Genomic DNA, 18,513 nt, shown 5'->3' with positions numbered 1-18,513 from the left:
ACATTCTAGGGGGGGGGGGAATTAAAGGAAACATTGTTGGGGGGCCTTGCAGGGCCCCAGAAGGCCCTGAGCAGCTTGTGGAAACTTCATGCAACACACACACATACACAGAGAGGGTTGTAGTACGTGGTAGAGTGACAAAGGCTGCCCATGTGCTTCTTAGAGAATAGTTGCTACAATCTAATTCTCACTGTGTTCTGTTTTAGTGCGTAAACGTGTATCCTTGCAGGTGAATAGATTCAGAGCGGGTGTTGCTGTAGCTGTTCCTGTTTCGGTGGAATCCCAATGCAGACCTGCCAGGCACACGACCCAATCAGTACATCTGAGATGCAGAACATTCTGGGGTTCCGTACAAAAATGGAAAATTTAAAAGATGGAAGAATTGAACGTATTCCTGGAAATTTTGTCCCAGTGCTGTTCCCATCCGGTGTGTTTGACAATCACTTGTGTGTTCTTCAATTCTCATTTCTTTTTTTAACCTATGATGACAAACTGCACTGATGACCTTTTTAGTGCCACTTCAGGGGAAATTCCCAGTTGGCAAACTCTCTTTCATCACCTCGGTTAGCCTGACAGGATGACAACACTTAAGATCCCTGAGCAATAATATAGGAGGTGGCAGGAAAAAGTGATTGATGTAACATTAGCCAAAGTATATTCTATACTACACATTTTCTCCATGATTGATTATTGACACCATTTGCTAATTCAGTCTACTGAGAATTCGGGAGGACAACCCTAGCAGGTGTGAATCTCACAAGGCTAGTGTAGAGCTCTGATGTTGAGGGGTAAGTGACAATGTGGACCTCTGCATCTCTCCATCCCCTGCTGGCCTCGCACTGTCCCCTGCTTGGAATCCAAAACCACACAGAATCTTGTGGTAGTGAAAGCAGCCTTGAAGATGAACACTTTTATTAGTTTGTTGGCTTTCATTGACTAGTCGCCTTCATCAGGTGTATGCAAGGCAATCCTCCCCACCCGTGGAAGAGGGCAAAGAACACGGACCATCAAATCTAAGAGGAGAGGTGGGAGGCTTAATTTCTCTTAATAATACGTAATAAGGCTTAATATGGTTAGCAGGAGACAAGGGAACTTGCCTGCTCGCTCCACCCTGTATTTGATGGTGAGTTTTCATGTCCTTTCGTCATACAATGTGCACACCCTCCTAAGGTGTGGAAGACTTGGAAGACTTGGAAGAGGAGAAGGAGAAGAACTGGACAGAGATCTCAAGGTTGGCGTTGCTACAGGAAGAGGACACCTTCCACTGCTCTTTTCCCAGAAGCAGCAGCCCAGAAGGAAATCTCCATCTCATCCAGAGCTCGCAGCTCAGATTCCCTTCTTGGCCACAGCTGTTCAGTCTCTAGCAGTGTTCAGTCTCTATCACCCTCGCTGATTTTTCCAGAGGAAATGCTCCAGTGATGACAGAGGGAGGAAATGGAGGGAGGGAGGGAGGCCTGATTGACCAAGAGCACTGACTTTCGGTTTGTCACCCTGGGGCACTCCACTAAGTGCCAGAGACTAGAAAACAGGAGTCCGGAACGGAGGCTCGGCCCCTCCCAGCAGGACCAGGAGGCTCCAGGACAAGTTTGCTGCAGGATTCGGTCTGGCTCTGCCTTGTGAAGAGGTAAAGGAAAGCTGTGTAGTGCTCAGAGTGTTAGGTGCATCCCGCGGGGGTGGGGAGCAGTCATGGAGGTCTCCTCAAGGCAAGAAAATGTTTGTTCCCTGAGCCTGAGGCAAGACTCTGCTGACCAAGTGGGTCCCCCAAGGGCCGCTGAGAACTGGTATTAGTCGCTGGGCAAGATGAATGACTGCCCCTTCCTACTGCTTGTTCTGCCACTGCCCCACCCACCCCCAGAAGCCTGGACTCCAGGGATTTTGCCCCCCCCCCAGACCTGGTCTCCTTGGATCTATGCCAGCCATTCTGCTGGCAGAGGTCCAACAAGAGCAAGGGAGAGAAAGCATGTGTGGCCTGGCTGCTACTGTACCCGAGGATGGACCAGGCCTACCTACCATGTTAGGCCAAGTAGGGGCTGGGAGGGAGGCAGGGGGGGGGAATGGAGCAGCAGACAGGCAGATCCAGGAGGAGATGGGGCAGGGTGGGCAGATTAGGCCTGGGAAGGGGGCGGTTTCGGCAGCAGTGGCGCCCACCTGATTCGCCTTCAAGGGCCAAGTTGAACTTGTGCCACTATTGTTGGGGAATAACAACACTGAGTAGTAGTTATCAGTTGAGTATCTAGTTCTTTAAAGAAGAAATGGTATGTGGTCCCTTTAATGCTCTTTCTAAAGGGTGTGTCCCTTTGCTGATTCCTCTTTGTCTATATGTAGCTTCTTGTCTGTTGACTTTAGTAGAACCAGAGAGTGTATTTTAATCTCTGTTTTTAAACATTGTTTTATCATCCTTACATGCATCCAGGGGCAGCTATTTAGGGCTCCTGGTCTTCTAGTTTTAAGAACTTTGATGTGAGAAAAATGTTTGTGTAAGTCTGCATCAGATTGTGAGTAAACTGCCTTTGGTCTTAAATTTTTGGGGTTTGAGTTTTTGTGCCTTGGATTGCAAGCAGCCTGGGTAGAAGAGAAATAACCTTTTTTGCCTGAAACCAACACCTAAAGCAGTGATTTTCAACCTTTTTCATTTTATGGGACACTGGCAAGGTATTAAAATGGACAAGGCACACCATCAGCTTTTTGACAATTGACAAGGCACACTGTGCTGTCAATGGGGGGCTCACATCCCCACTGGCCCTACTAATAAATGACCCTCTCCCAAATTCCCACGGCACACCTAGGGACCATTCGTGGCACACCAGTGTGCTACGGCACAGGGGTTGAAAATGGCTGCACTATAGAGTCTCGGGCAGCCATTTTCAACCAGTATAGTATTTACTTTACCCCATAACGACAGATTCAGAGAGGCCCATCTGTCCAAATCAAGTGATATTTCATCTGTGAGTTTATTAATGTTTAGTTCTGTAATCTGTCCCAGGTAGGACTTAAAAAATTTTTTTTTCAGCATAGGGATTTGAACCCTTAGCCTCTGGCTCCACAAACCAGCACTTTAGCCATTGAGCCATAAGACCTCTTAGGCTCAAAGTATTTGGAACTAATCAATAATTAGCAATCAATATTTTAAACCAATCATAAGCATGGAGTGCTTGTCTTGGCTGGTGGAGAGAAGCAGAGCTTTAGCTTCTTCACCCCTTACCCACAATCAGGGCGAGGGGGGAGAGAGAGAGAGAGAGAGGACTAGAGACCCTGCCCTTTCTGTGCTGCAGTAAAGCACAGCAGATCACTGCCTGCTGGAGCTGACAGGAGACTAGTAAATGCTCATTTGGCTGCCTAATGCAGTCTCTAAAAGAAAGTCATATATTGTTGCCCAGGTTGGCTGAGTTGATGCCAGGAACACAACAGACAGAAGCTGAAGCTACCGGGCTGCGAATGGAAATATTGTTGGGAAACACTGTGCATTGCTGTGTGTACCATTAAAGCAAAAACCTGAGTAGAAGAAAGCAACCCTGCCTGATTAGGATAAGAAGCACCCCAAAAAATAAAGGCACTGCAGCAGCAGCAGAATATCCCAACGACGCCCCACCCTGCCTGCCTAGCCAAAAACTATGGGCGCTGCCTGCCTGGATGGCTGCTGTTCTGAGAACACGAGAGAGAGAGAGAGAGAGAGAGAGAGAGAGAGAGAGAGAGAGAGAGCACAAAGACAGAACTGTTGCTTGCTGTGTGGAAGTGTCCCATTTTCATACCTTCCTCCGTCTTCCTGTGTGGAGACAGAGGGTGCTGCTGTTTTCGTGGACTCCTTGCTGCAGCTGTGGGGAGGAGTTTGTGTCTATTTAGACTCTGGCACTTTTCCTGGAAGAGGCAAGCACAGCCAGGCCTGCCAGTCATACGGTTTCTTGCCCTGCGTACCCAACTCTCCCTTGCCTGCCATACAGCATTCTTATATGGTGGCCACCTTTGCTCCAGCTAGACGACATCCAGGATGGCAGTCCAAGCAGTCTCTGGCTGCTTCCACCCTCACCTCTTTCTTGGAAAGGTCCATGAGCAGGAGATGAGCAAGAGAAAATGTACAGCACGTCCATGTGACCAGCATCTTTATGGTAACATTGACTCATCTGGTCCAGTTCAAGAAAGGCACAGAGGGATTACAGAAGAGAATTCATTCCCATTTGACCAGCAATCAGTTCAGCAATTGAATGGACACTTTCAACAGCATATTCCTCCAGAATTTTTAGTCCTGCAAAGACAACCGTTGTGGCATCACACAATCTTCTTGCTTCTCAAGTTGACCTTCTCTCAAAGTTAGCAACAGTGTGGTGGACAAATGGACAGCTCTGCTCTGGATACAAATGGAAATTATTCTATTATATAATTATTGAATAAAAATAGTGATTTTTTTCATTGCTTGTTAACTTACTAGATGATTCCTACCTTTGCATCAGAGAACACGGCATAACTTCTCCAGTACAAGATGTTAATGAATCACTCAAAAGAGAACAGAGGTTCTTATCTGGTATATTCTGCTCTGTTCAAAATCTCTCCACCCAGGCACATGACAAGTTGTTGTGAGAATTGACTTACCCCAGGAAGGAGAGCTCTCTGAACTTGCTTTGCCTGGAAGATGTGATTGACTCAGTGGCGTACCTGAGGAGTGGTCCATGGGTGCAAATTTTCCTGGGGGCATGGCTAAGGGGGTGCTGCCCCCCAAGCCATGCTGCCCAAAGTTTCACCCACATTCCACTGCCTCTCCATCTGGAGGCCTTCTGAGGGCCAGAGTGGCTGCACTCCAGAGGGCCTTAAAACATCACTTTCAGTTTCTTGGAAAACTGGAAGAGATATTTTCAGATCCTCAGAAGGCCTCCAGACGTGACCAGCATTGTTTAGTCCTGACCCCAGGCAGCACAGGAGCCAGAACCGTCACTGCTTCCTACGTTTTCCCATGGGGCTATTAATCCCACAAAGCTTTGGCCATAGAGGTATGGTGTAGCAAAATCTGCTTTCTATCTTAAAAGCTGATCATTGAAAGAAAGGATTCTTAAAGCATGGAGTACACTGGGCTATACTTTATTTTTTTCCTTTAAGCCTCTGAATGTGGGCCTTACCTGCTGTGCCTGGATTCTGAGGTGAGTTGAACTGTCTCCTTAAATAAGGCATAATTCCCCAACTCAGGCTGCAATCCTAACCACACTTTCCTTAGAGTAAGCTGCATTCAACAAAATAGGACTTACTTCTCAGTAGACCTGGTTAGGATTGTGCCCTCATTGTCTTACATTGTCTAACAAGAACATCTGAAAATATGCTCAGAACTTTTATGCATAAATGTTGACCATTTCTAACAGGATAGTTCACATAAATCCTTTCCTAATGAATGAAAAAAGCTTTGATGCCTTCCCCAAATCTATATGAGGGGTTGAGACTGGAGGCAAGTTCAAAAGAGGAATAAAGTCGTTTCTAGCTTAGTTTCCAAGCTCACATAGATCAGGGTTGCTCAAAGTGTGGTCCATGATCCGCTTCCCACACACCTGCCCACCCGCCCCCAAGGCGACCAGTCGCTTGCCATCCCCCCTGCTTCTTTGAGCCCGGCTTCCTCCTAAGGAGGCGCTTTGCGACATTTGCGACCCTCCTGGGCCAGTGCAAGGGACTTGCACCAGCTTAAGTGAAGGGCAGGATTGAGCCCAAAGACATTTCCTCGCTAACTGCAAAACAAATACCATCTAGGCCAGTAACTGAATTGCCTGAGCCTTTGTGTGTTCAAAGCTACAATAAATTCTGTCAACCTCACCCCAGCCTTTTCAACAGGACAAGGTAATGAGCCTCTTCCTGAACCACTTACCCCTTTTGTATGTCAAAAACAGGCTATCTCTGTATCTGGGACTGCACAGGAGATGCTGTGCTTCTGGGCTAAGTCTGGGGGGGTGGCAATGATGCTCCTGCAGCAATCAGCCCCCAGAATGTGACTGGAGTTGTGCTCTGGTGTTTTGAGGCCCAGGGATGCTGCATGCGGCCTCAGAAGGTCTTAATATGTTGCTTCCTGTTTTGCCCAAAAAACCAGAAGTGACGTGCTAAGGCAGTGGTTCCCAAACTGTGGGTTGGGATCTATTGGCAGGTCATGACCTGATGTTTGGCGGGTTGCCAAAGGGTGATAGAAAGATCAAATAACTGCCTCAAGCCCTGACGCTATTGAAAACTCAGACACTGTAGCTGCTAACTATCCTGCAAAGAGCTCAGCTCCTGCAGTTTGTAAGCAGGTCTAAATATAGGGAGATACATGTTTAAGGGTGGTTGTTACTTCTTTCTAGTTCACTTTTTTAAAAAGTCTTAGGGCACAATCCTAACCAGGTCTACTCAGAAGTAAGTCCTATTTTGTACAATGGGGCTTACTCTGGGGAAAGTGTGGTTAGGATTGCAGCCTTATAAAGCTAGGTGGGTCTTGGTAGAGTGTCATTTTCAAAAGTGGGTCCTGTGCTAAATTGTTTGGGAACCACTGTGCTGAGGCCTTGGAAGGCCTTCTGAGACCCAGGGAGGCCGTGTGTGGGCAGTCACATTCAGAGTACAGGGTTGCCCACATCAGGGGACAGCCCTGGAAGATGTGCCCTGGGGTGGCACTCCTTCAGCTAAGCTGCTCCCAACCCTGTAATGCCAAGGTGTCTTCACCCAAAGTTCCCCCCTTCAAATCTCACCCTGAGGATACTTCCCACTGTGTTCTGATATACCGGAATGCTCCCTAACTGATCCTCAAGACCAGTAGGAACATCCCATGCTTTCAGAGGCAAAAACCTGACTTGATTGGGTGAGGTGCTGACCTTGTGTATGTACCATCAGCAGGGAGCGTGTTGAACACACCTCAGCAGCAGTGACTGACTGCCTTAGTGAAATTGCTGGTTCTCGGAGTGAGACTGCTTCCTGTACAAGAGGTGAACTGCAGTCTCCCATTCTGTCTGGAACAGACCTGTATTGCTCTGGGTCCTCCACTTTCCTGCCTAATACAGGATTGGTCATCCCTCCCACTGGAAGGGCCTGATCCTATCCAACTTTCCAGCAGTGATGCAGCTGTGCCAACAGGGCCTAGCTGCATCCCGCTGTAGGGGAGGGTCAGTCAGGGGGGCTTCCCCGGTGTGAGCGAGAACATTTGTTCCCTTACTTTAAGGCTGAATTGCAGCTTCATCACTGCTGGAAAGTTGGTTAGGATTGGGACCTAAGACAGATGGGTAGAAAACCATTGGTCTCCATTCTCTGGTCACTTCTACTTCCTTCTAATTACACTATGTAAGAAAATGAGGAGTAATTTTCTCTTTGGGTAGATGTATGTGTTAAAGTGGTCCAAGTCTGGACTTACAAACACTTAACTTTCTTTCTTTCTTTCTTTCTTTCTTTCTTTCTTTCTTTCTTTCTTTCTTTCTTTCTTTCTTTCTTTCTTTCTTTCTTTCGTTCTTTCTTTCGTTCTTTCGTTCTTTCGTTCTTTCTTTCTTTCTTTCTTTCTTTCTTTCTTTCTTTCTTTCGTTCTTATTTTTTTTGCTTCTGAAGGGTATCTGCTGCTATTGATCTCCAGCCATTTTTAGGGAGTACTTGCACTATCTTATCCCTTGTCAACGGTCCAAGTGACAAAGAATTGCCATGTTTAGAGAGAGAGGTCCAAGCAAATTGTCAGTGGCGCGTCTAAGGCAGGGCACATGCCTTGGGTGTCACTGAGCAACAGCTTCCCATCTGACTCTCAGTTTCCGCCAAGCTCCTGCGAGAAGCTTGTGCGCAGCAGAAGCTGACAATTGGCTGGGAAGCTGCTGCAGAAGGGGTGGGGTGGTGGCAGCCACATTGCGAAGCTGCTGCTGCCCTCCTCCAAACCTGGAAGTGGCATTACAGTGTCACCACCCCAGACAGCACTGCTATTGGGAGGAAGTAGATTTAGGTCCTATGTGGAGGTCTGTTAGTTATGAGTTTAGCTAAAGAGTTCATCAGAGATGTCATCATTTTATCTCTACCAAGTCTAGTTCCTAACTTTTAAAAAAGGGCTGCTATGAAATGGGGTGAATAGTTTTCTGCCAGAGGTGCCTACCAGTAAGTCCTTTTGCCAGCCCCACAGATTTCTCTATGCACATTTGTTATCTATGGGGTTGGAGCCTGGCTGATGTTCATCAAGGAACTCTCTGGCCCTGGTTATTCAGCTGCAGATCTGTCATTTCTTCTCTGTGTTTCTTGACACGGAGTAAAATGCTCACTTGGCTGTTTTGTTCATACCACAGTCTCTTTTAACATTTATTGGCTAAAATCAAATGCCAGCAACTTCAATCTGTGGATATTGAGTCCAACATCTAATGAAAGGATACCAATTTAGGGGAGAAAGAACGTCTTTGCTTAGCTTTACTTTTAGAATTTACGAGTCTTGGGGAGCCCGAGAAAATGAAATGGGCATGGGGAGGCGGGGGGCGGCTTCAGTATTTGAATAGTGTCTCCCATATCCACCATTTCCATATCTGTGTGTTTGTGTGTGTGTGTGTGTGTGTGTGTGTGTGTGTGTGTAGCCTTGTATAGGGCACAAAGTAGCCTGACACTAGCCCTGGGTGTGTCTCAGTGATTCCTGCATGAAACGCAACTCCCAACTGCAAGAGAAGTTCATGAATAAAATCTTTTGGAGACCCATTTTGCAGACCCATTTTTGAGTGTTAACTGGCTCAAAAATTGCTTGAGTAGTGGGGGGAAAGGAGATGTAGTTGTGAAAGGAAAGAGGCTGCAGTCAGAGCTTCTTTCCTGTGAATTCCCCATGGTTTCTTTTATTTAAGTCCATAAACTCTTGCTGACTGAGTCTGTGCTTCAGCAGACGTGTCCACAACTCAAGTTTGTATGGGGGCAATATAATAGAAGTAATCTTATTTTCCATCCCTTTCCTAATGACCCTAGCTTGGAATTTGTCTTCTTCACAGCAACCACACGATGTGCTGATGTTTTAATTGTGCTATCTACACACACCCCAAAATGACAGAAGCCCTTCCGAGAAGGCATGAATGGATTATACATTGGCTTCCTGCAGCTGATGGCTTAGGAGTGCACCATTTAGAGTCCTAGGGAAAGACAAACTACTCTTTAGCAAAAGCACATCGATCATCCAAAGAGACCAGGGGTGGCTTATTTCTTTCTCTGGCTAAGAGCTTGACCTGCAGGGTCTTCAAACCTTTTGTCTAAAAACTCATGAAATCAAAGGAAACAACAGGTGCTGAGCTACGGTTGGACTGGGCCCACTGAATGTATGAGAAACAGCCCAACTGCAAAGGCACAGGTGCCTCACAGATGCTCCAACTAGGAAAAACCACCATCACCGTTACAGAGACTTCCACACCTTCAACCAAACTGCTGACTGAGAAAGATTTCCTGTCAAGCAAAAGGAGAGAAAGGACACGGTGCGTCAGGGTGCAGGTTTATTCTTCCTCCTTGCACTTCTTGACAGATCAAATGCCTGGGCACAAATTATAAGACAGAGACAGTGGAAGCAAAGGACCAACAGGATCAAGTGATGGCCACTGTCTGGATCTCTCTTCAAGGAGAAGAAGGCAGGGGGAGCTGGAGCCTGGGGCTTCTTCCACCCACTCTTGCTGCCAAGGGAGTGCTCTCACATTCAGGAGGAGGGAACGGCGCACGTTTTCCATTGCACTGGTCAGTGTTGCAACAGGTTTCAACTCTAATGTCCCCATTGGACCTATAAGTGGTGTTACAGAAGTATTCTCCAGATAGAAAATTATTGCATCCGTATTTCACGCCAGCAAAAGTTCCATCTACTAAAGAAAAACAACAGTGAGAGTCAAGGTGTGCCTGATTCAGTAACAGGTGACATCCAAAACCAGCAGAGAAGCCGTGTGCGACCTCTCATGTTTCCCTGTGTTTCCTCTCATGTTTCCCCTCTGTGTTTTCCCCTGTGATGGCTATTTTTGGACATTTCCAGTCTCCCAGAGGAATGTGATGCCAAAGCCCCTGAAAACACAACCTGGCTAATCAAATGCAGGAGCCACAATCCTGGGAAGGTCCTCGGAGAGTTTGGATCTACTTTGAAAAGCGATGACTGAGAGGGATTGAATACAATAGACTTAGAACAAATCAGGCCCAGCGTCCAGACAGAGGATGGAAGGACATACGGCTCCCACACTCTTCAGGCTGCAACCAAAAGTCACCCAGTGAAAGTGACTGGCTGCAGATTCCAAGCTTAATATGCCTTCATACAACAGGCAATGAATTGGTGGCATTTGCTGCCACAAGATGCGGGGTGGCTTCAAAAGGAGGTTTGACCACTTAATGGAGGATCGGCCTATCACTATGAGTCAGGATGGCTAAATGGAAGTTCAGGTGCATATTCCTCTGAATATTTGTTACTGTGAGTGACTCTCAGCCTCCTTCTCTGGCCACCTGCCTCTCAGCCCTCACAGCTTCACAGCTTCCCTCCCCATAGCTACTTGTGTACTTATCTCTCTGCCTGCTTCCTTATGGCCAATCCTATTCATTGGGGCACTCTCTCACTGTCAGAGATCAGCACTCACCACTGGTAGCCGTTTTTGAGCCACTGTTACGAAGTGGCAACAGTCTTTGGTGGCTTTGTGCTGCAGCCCACAACCTGCCCCAGTGCAGATAAGCCAGCACAGGCGTAGGGCAGTGCGCAGGGAGGAGGCTCGAAGGAGCAGGGAAGGAGAGAAATTGAGCAGGGAGTGGGGCTGCCAGGAGGCATCACTGGGTGGGCAGTGGGTTGTTATCCGTGGCAGTGGTACCACCAATGTGCTGTACCCCCTGCCCGGCTTTGCCATGTCCCCTCGTTTCCAGACTTGTGTGTCTCTGCAAAGACCCATAGGGTGGCAGAGGGCTTATCTGGGGTAAGAGAACAAAATGCCCCTTACCCAGAGGAGGCTTCTGTTTGTCCCCTCACCATAGGATACAGTGCCTGTCTCCCTGGTGTGGCTGCATCAGCACTGGTGGCAAGAAGTATTACTGAGCTTTTAAGCAACTGCAGACATTGTGAAAGCAGATGGGACGTAGTCTGAGGAGGACTCTGGATGACAGTAATGCGGAGACATTTCGACAAATCACTTTGGATCATGGATCGAACCTCCCTATGATTGTGTGTCTACTTACGATTGTAGATTGATAGTGAGTAACAAGAAAGGTCAGCCTCGCATGATTTTTCACGTGATTGTTCACAGATCTCAGGGCTTAAGAAAGGGCATTTTTTGCACAGAAGTCCTTGCACTAAGAGAAAAATACAGAAAGTGAAAAGAGAGAAATTCAAATGTACAAAACACACGTCATATCTCCATTTATTTGTTCCACTTCAATTCAAATGTGCCATTTTAAAAGTGAAATTTTGATCTCAAACATTTGGAAATCAAGGACTTTGGGCATTTTGTTTTCTCCTGATGGTTTCAATTTTTTAATACTGCAAAGTATCCCACTTTATATCTTAAGAAATATATAACAAAAATAAAACACAATTAAATTCCAAGGAAGACTGACCAGCATCAAATACCAAAATAAAATATGAACTCAGGTCAAGGAGAAGATTAGTGCACTGTAGTGCCATGTTTAGGAGACTGAGGGCTCGATCCTATCCAACTTTCCAGCACTGATGCAGCCCTGCCAGTGGGGCATGTGCTGCATCCTGTGGTGGGGGGAGTAGTCCCAGAGATGTTCTCAAGGTAAGGAAACATTTGTTCCTGCAACAACTTGGGGCTGCATTGATGCTGGAAACTTGGATAGGAGAACCCAATCCTATGCATGTCTTCTCACAAACAAGTTCCATGATAGTCAATAGAGTGGCATGATGCAAATAAGCAGATGGCTATGTATGTATGTTTTTTAAAAATTAACACTAACACTGCAATCCTATGCACATCTAAGGGCGAAGTCCTACCCTGTGCTGAAACAGGCAAGCCAAGAGGCTTGTGCTTTATCCAGGGGCGCAAGGCAGCTCAGCCAGAGGCAAGGGGAAACTTTTCCCCTTAACCCTGGGTAAGGCGTCCTGGCCCCAATGGGTCTTCTCTGACTTGCGCCACCTCCTGAGGTGCCATAAGTCAGAGGAGAGCAGAGCGGCTTGAAGTTGCTCCGCTCTCCCCCGGAACGGGGTTGGGAATCCGGCATAACTGCGGGATCCCATCCCACCCTCCCACTCCCCACCCTCCCCCCACAGGAACGACTCCCTCCCACCTCCCTCCCGCCCACCCCAGAGCTTTGCATCAGCCCAGCCGGGTCAATGCAAGGCTCACAGAGTAAGCCACTACGGAGGCTGGAGTCAGCCTCTGTGTTTCGGCACACGGAGTGAGGAATGAGGTGGCGCAATAAATAACTGCCCTTCAGTCAAGTTCAAAGGGACTTTCTTCTGGGTAAGTATCTACACAATTGCCTTACTTTAAGGTGGTGTTGTACGGATTGCAATAATCATGCAAGTGCCAGTAACACTCAAAGTACTATGCAAATTCAAAGCATTATTATTAGGTATCACACTCACATCCCCTGCTATTGCATAGCATGCAGCCCCACTGATAGAGCATATGCTGCATGCTCTGGTTGGAGGAGATCCTCCGTCTCCTCTGCATAATTCTGAAGACAGTCAGGGGCACATTGGGGTGGGGAAAAGGGGGATTTTGGTGTGTGCAGCTGCCACCAGGATCCTCCCCTTCCACTCTTGAAACACCTTCTGCCTTGGGGGCTGTTGCCATACACAACATCCAGAGGAAATCTGACAATGGGATCCCCAGCATCTTGTGCCTTAACCCAGCTTCTGTGGAGGATCCCTCTCCCTTGCCCTTAGTTGTGATTCCAATTGGATGAGAATTGCAGTGAATGTTTCTGGAGCCAAGCTTTGACTGACCAGTGAGATGACATCATAAACAAGCAACATCCCCCCCCCCCCACGCACTCTGAAGAGCTTGGGCCCCTTCTATCACAGCAACATTCAGTTCTGGAGTCCGGTAGGTTCTGGACCAACCTCAGTACCAACCCACCACCTTTTTTTTTTTTTTTTGGTATCCATGCCCTGTGCCTTGAGAACAGACTTTCTAGATACTTTGGGTCAAGATACACGCTGCTCCCAGAACCATTTGCATTCCTAGATATAACCTCCTTCCACCCATATATGCCTTTAGTTACTCACCCACAACACAGAGAAGCAGGACAGATAACCCAAGGAGAAGAATCTTATTCATCTTCTTTGCTTTCACAGGTGCAAAGAAGTACAAAGGAGCAGGACTCTGGCCTGTCTATAGGTTTCAAGTGAACTATCTATAGGTTCCAAGTGCAGCCAGATCTCAATTTATTTGCTAAAGGGAGAGGCTAAAGGATGAGGACAGAAGATTAAGTTGATGTGAAAAGACACAATGTTCTCAAATGTGATTCCTCCATCCCAGAGGAAGGCGGTTTCAGGGAACAGGTGTGATGGAACTCCCTGATACCTTGAGAACCAGAAACTTAATTATTCTGAAATGTTTTCTCATCACCAGACTCGTTTTGCACAAGGAGAACTTGTGCTGACACACAAGCAGAGAACGTCTTCCCATGCGGGTGCTGCAAAGAGGCGGAAGTTGTTTTCTGTCTTCTAGGAGAGTCGGGGGAGCTATTTATTCTGAAGATTTAATTCTCTCTGCACAGGCAGTAAAGAAGCCCAGCAGCACCCAGGGGTGGGCACCCAGGTCGAGTTGTGAAAATGCTGATTTCTCATGACTTGTTTTGATTTGAGTTAGGGATGTTGCTGACCCCGACTCCACTCACGACTCAGGGCCATGGGACTCCAAATGAGTACTACCCCGAATCCCTATCTTGTGTGTGTTCTGGCTTACTTTCTTTGCCAATTCCACACCACACCAAAGTCCTTGTGGGAGATCCTGAAACTGGCATTCAGAAGGATGGCAGCAGAAGTTGTGGTGGGAGGAGGGTAAGTTTTGGTTCCAGAAGGTTTGTTTTCTTTCTTTCTTTCTTTCTTTCTTTCTTTCTTTCTTTCTTTCTTTCTTTCTTTCTTTCTTTCTTTCTTTCTTTCTTTCTTTCTTTCTTTCTTTCGGTGGCATTAGTCTGAAGTCTGAGGAAACCCTTACCTTTGGCTGAGCCAGTTTTGAGCCCTATCTTGCGCAGGATAAGTGCAAGTCTCCTGGCCTGCCTGTTCCAGCAAAATATAGAATTGTGCTGCACATGTGGCTTGGGATGAGTCACAATGGCTGCGCAACTCGGGCTCAGTGAATTCAACACATCCCTACCAGCTCATCCCTACCTAAAAATCCCCCATCCCAAGTACAGGCTGCTGCACCCAGGAATGAAAACAACAGTCACACACCCTGTGTCTTTAGTCAGATTTTGGACAATGGTCTCTGATTAGTGAAGAAAAATGAACAGGAGTAAAAAAACAGCGCAGAGATCAAGCAGGAAAGCTTGGAGCCTTTTAAGGGAACTGTGTGGTGCCAGTCAACCCACACAAGAAATACCCAGTTTAATCCCTGATCAAGTGGCCTCACGAGCTGTATCCCTTTCCAAAGCCCCAAGGGGGAAAGCACACTCAACTACCATCAAGAGAGCCCTTACAGCTTTTCGGCGGTCGTCCCAAACGCATCCTGAATTTTCCCACCCATTTTCAATGGACGGATCGACGCAGCCATCAGCAGTCTGAAGTGTGGCAAAGCCTCTGGCTTTGACAGCATCCATCCTGAGTTTTTCATACATTCTGGGAGACACACAAGGAAGTGGCTTGCCAAATTCTTCTTGGACATACTTTCTAGAGGACATCTTCCACAGAAAATTTAAAAAGATAAAGTAATATCCGTTCTGAAACCCCGTAAACCGCAAGACAGAGTGGACAGTTATTGCCCAATTGCCCTTTTGAGCTCATGCTACAAACTTTTGGAGAAGCTAACCATAAACAGAATTGGCCCTATAATAGATGAATATCTGCCTGTAGAACAAGTGGGCTTTTGACAGAATCATAGCTGTGTTGATTAGGTGCTGAGCTACACTGAGGCTGGCTTCCAACAAGGTTTAAAAACTACAGTTGTATTTATTGACCTAACTGCAGCATATGACACAGTGTGGAGGGAGGGACTGCTATATAAAATGTGTCACATCATCCCCTGTAAAAAACTGTATCGATTAGTCAACAATATGCCAAGTGACAGATCTTTCCAGATCAGAATGGGGGACAATGAAAGTAAGGTTAGAAGGCTAAACCACAGCATCCCACAGGGCTCTGTAATGGCACCCACTATGTAACCTGCACATCTCAGACTTGCCAGTAACAAGGGGACAGAAATTTTGATATGCCAACTACTCGGCTTTAGCAGTGCAGGGAAAACATGGAGGTGTTGGATGGCCTCCTCTCAGAAGACCTTAAGATCCTGGGAAAATATTTTACTGACTGGAAGTTAATGCCCAGTATCAGCAAAATGGTGACTACATGCTTCCACCTTGATAATAAACTAGCTAATGCAGCCCTGAAGTTCTATCTAAATAGCAACCTTCTCCCTTAAAATCCCCATCCAAAATATCTGGGAGTAACTTTGGACTGGACACTCTCTTATAAGTCACACCGCGAGAACACGGCCGCAAAAATCAATACCAGGAACAACATACTCCAGAAATTGAGAGGAACAAGATGTGGAGCTTCAGGCACTACTCTCAGAACATCAGCATTAGGACTGATGGAAAACTTTGAATAGGATCCGTACCCTATGTGGCGTTTGTCAGGACTTAATGTCTAAATGGGGGCTAGCATCTACCCCACAGTGTGATTGCGGGTTCTTCTGTCAAACCATATACCACATGGTATCTGACTGCAAACTGAGGGCTTATATTGGCCCATGGTCTGACTTTTTCAACGAAGGCAACTCTGTCCTTGAATGGCTGGACGAACTGGACATTGACATTTGATCTAGTTTCATTGTCATACAAGTCCATGCATTATTTGCCATATGCGAAATAAAGTAAAAGAGCGCAGATAATACAGTGCAGGCAAGAAGACTGCCGCAAGTGGGAAAACAGGGATTTGCAGGTCAGATTGTGAGCCTCCTTCCTTGAGTCTTGGGCTGCAGTCCTATGCACACTTTCCTGGGAGCATGCCCTATTCTATGCTACGGGACTCTTTTCTGAGTAGGCACACAAAGCAGAATATATATAGTTGGCCTCTCCTCCCCCCCATGGCTTTGCCTTTCTTGTTCCCTCCCCCACATCCTAGGCAGATGCAGCAGAAGATGAAACAAAAGCAGACAGCTTTTGCTGCTGTCTCTCCTACTCAGTGCAAGCAAGGGGCAGAGGTAGCACCTTCAGTGCCACACACAAGGAGAGGACAAGTGCGGTGTGATGAACAGCTACGCTATTTCCTCTTTCTTGATCCTTGCAAAAAAGTCTGCTTTCCTTCATCCCCCACATCCTGATCAGGGAGGGGGCTGGCCTGCTGCAGCTCCTTCAGTTCTTTGTTGCGATGGGTACTCTCACGTAAAACTCAAGTACTATCTCAAGTAAAACTCTCAAGTACTCTCAAGTACTCTCAAACTCAAAAACTCTCAAGTACTCTAAAGTAAAACTCTGAAGACCAGACAAAAGAAAATATTTATTTAATCAGTGTGTGGTTGGTCTGTGGAACTCCTTGCCACAGGTTGTGGTGTTGGCGTCTGGCCGGTTTTCCCTAAGAACCAAAAATGCCATTTTGGGGTCCTCTGAAGCTCTTAGAAGGCTTTTGAGGGTCAACGAGGCCTCCCTGGCCCTCTGAGTGTGTCCTGTGATGTGCTGATTCTGAGTTATTTACTCCTGAACCTGTACGTGGTGTGGGGTGGGGGAATGGAGTCCATTTGAGTGTGTGCTTCATTTCTTATGGCACGTATTGGTGTATCTTGCCCCAATGCCTTCATTATTTACTGCATGCCACTTTGGAGGCATCTTTGGTGGAAAAGCAGATAAATAAAAATTAAATTCAAAGTGATATTTTGGTTGGTAGATATTTTGGTTTAGTTAAAGGTGAATGCTAAAATGAATATAAAAATGTTGAGACATTTCAAAACACTATGAGCTTAAAAAAAACACATTTAAATAATGAAATGCTGCATAAACAATGAAAGCGTTGGGAGTATAGCACGTATGGAACATCCTGTATCTGCTTACACCTTTCAAAAGCCTGAGTAATGATGAGGAGCATAAACTGTACGACACAGACCAGTGCAATGGCGTCAGCACGAACTGCTCACCAGTTCTCCAACTGGCAGAAGAGTCTAAAACATCCTAACTGAGAAATGGGGTCCAAATGGTCAAATCTTGTTCTCAAAATAACTTGAAGCAAGTTCAAAGAAAAATAGGGATCACCATTGAAGTTCTATCTATAACATAGATTCCAGAACATGTCTAAACTGGCATAGAGACATCAGCAGGATATAGGAAGCTTATTCTATCAACTAATTCCCCAACTAATTCCCAGAAAGAGGAGAGTAAATAAGCAATATTCTTCCAAATCTAAAAGTACATAGTGAGCCAACTAGCTGAATAGTATCAAAAAGAGAAAAAGCAGACGTGTGTCTTGAAGAAATAGTTTTATTTTGATTGGTAGTTATAAGGGTCGAAGCTACAGGCTCACAGAATAAGGTGAAGCCTTTGAATGGTTCTCCATGACCTGGGATGTTGCCAAAGGGTCCAGTAGTCAACCTCTTTGGATATCTTGTGCTTTCTAACTGGACAGGTTGGCAGCTCTGAGGGAAAGTGGGGAAAAGCCTTCCAGGATTTGATCAGTGTGGGGGGGGGGGGGGAGAGTTGTGCAGTGTGCAGGCAAGAGTGTCTTTTCCTTGGGTTTTGTGGTTTTTAGCATGGTCTTTTGTTTTCTTTCTCGACCCTCTGAAACAGCCATGCTACTAAACTAGATAGTAAAGCCCAAAGGACTTGCAGTACAATCCTACTCATGTCCTCTCAGAAGTCCCACTGCTTTCAATAGAACTTTCTCCAAAGTAAAAGCCTAATCCAGTGCATGTCTACTCAGAAGCAAGTTCCATTATAGACAAAGGGGCTTACTCCCATGTAGTTGTGGATAGGATTGCAGCCAGGCAGCCCGATCCTGAGCTGCCTGGTGCCCAGGGCTGCAAAGGCACCGAAAATAGCTACCACTGCATCCTGGGTGCAACCTGGACAGCAACAGCAGCGCCTCAGGAGAAGAGGACTTTCATTCTCTTCCCCCAGGTAAGGCGAGAAGCCCTGCAATGGGGCTAGTTGATTCTATGGTGACCCAAGCGTTGGCGTAGAATCAAGAGACTCTGTGTTGGGCCGCTGGCCCTCCTGCCCCACTACCTCCCCAGTACACCTCCTCCCCACCATCCCCCTCCTCCCCGTCCTGGAACACTAGCAGCAGTGGTGAGGGCCGCACATGTGTCTTACAGCGTATTTGTGACAGTGTGTGCCGGCAGTAAGCTGACGTGCACTTTGTAGGATTGAGCCCTAAGTGTAGAATGGGGGTGCCAAATATTTATGGGCCCTGGGTGACAAATAACCTTCATATGCCTCTGTAGGGGTTTGATGGCATTTCATATTGTACAA

Source organism: Tiliqua scincoides, chromosome 2 (assembly GCF_035046505.1).
Source record: "Tiliqua scincoides isolate rTilSci1 chromosome 2, rTilSci1.hap2, whole genome shotgun sequence".
In the NCBI taxonomy this organism is placed as follows: domain Eukaryota; kingdom Metazoa; phylum Chordata; class Lepidosauria; order Squamata; family Scincidae; genus Tiliqua; species Tiliqua scincoides.
The sequence above is the reverse complement of the archived record's forward strand: the minus strand, read 5'-3'. Positions refer to the sequence as shown.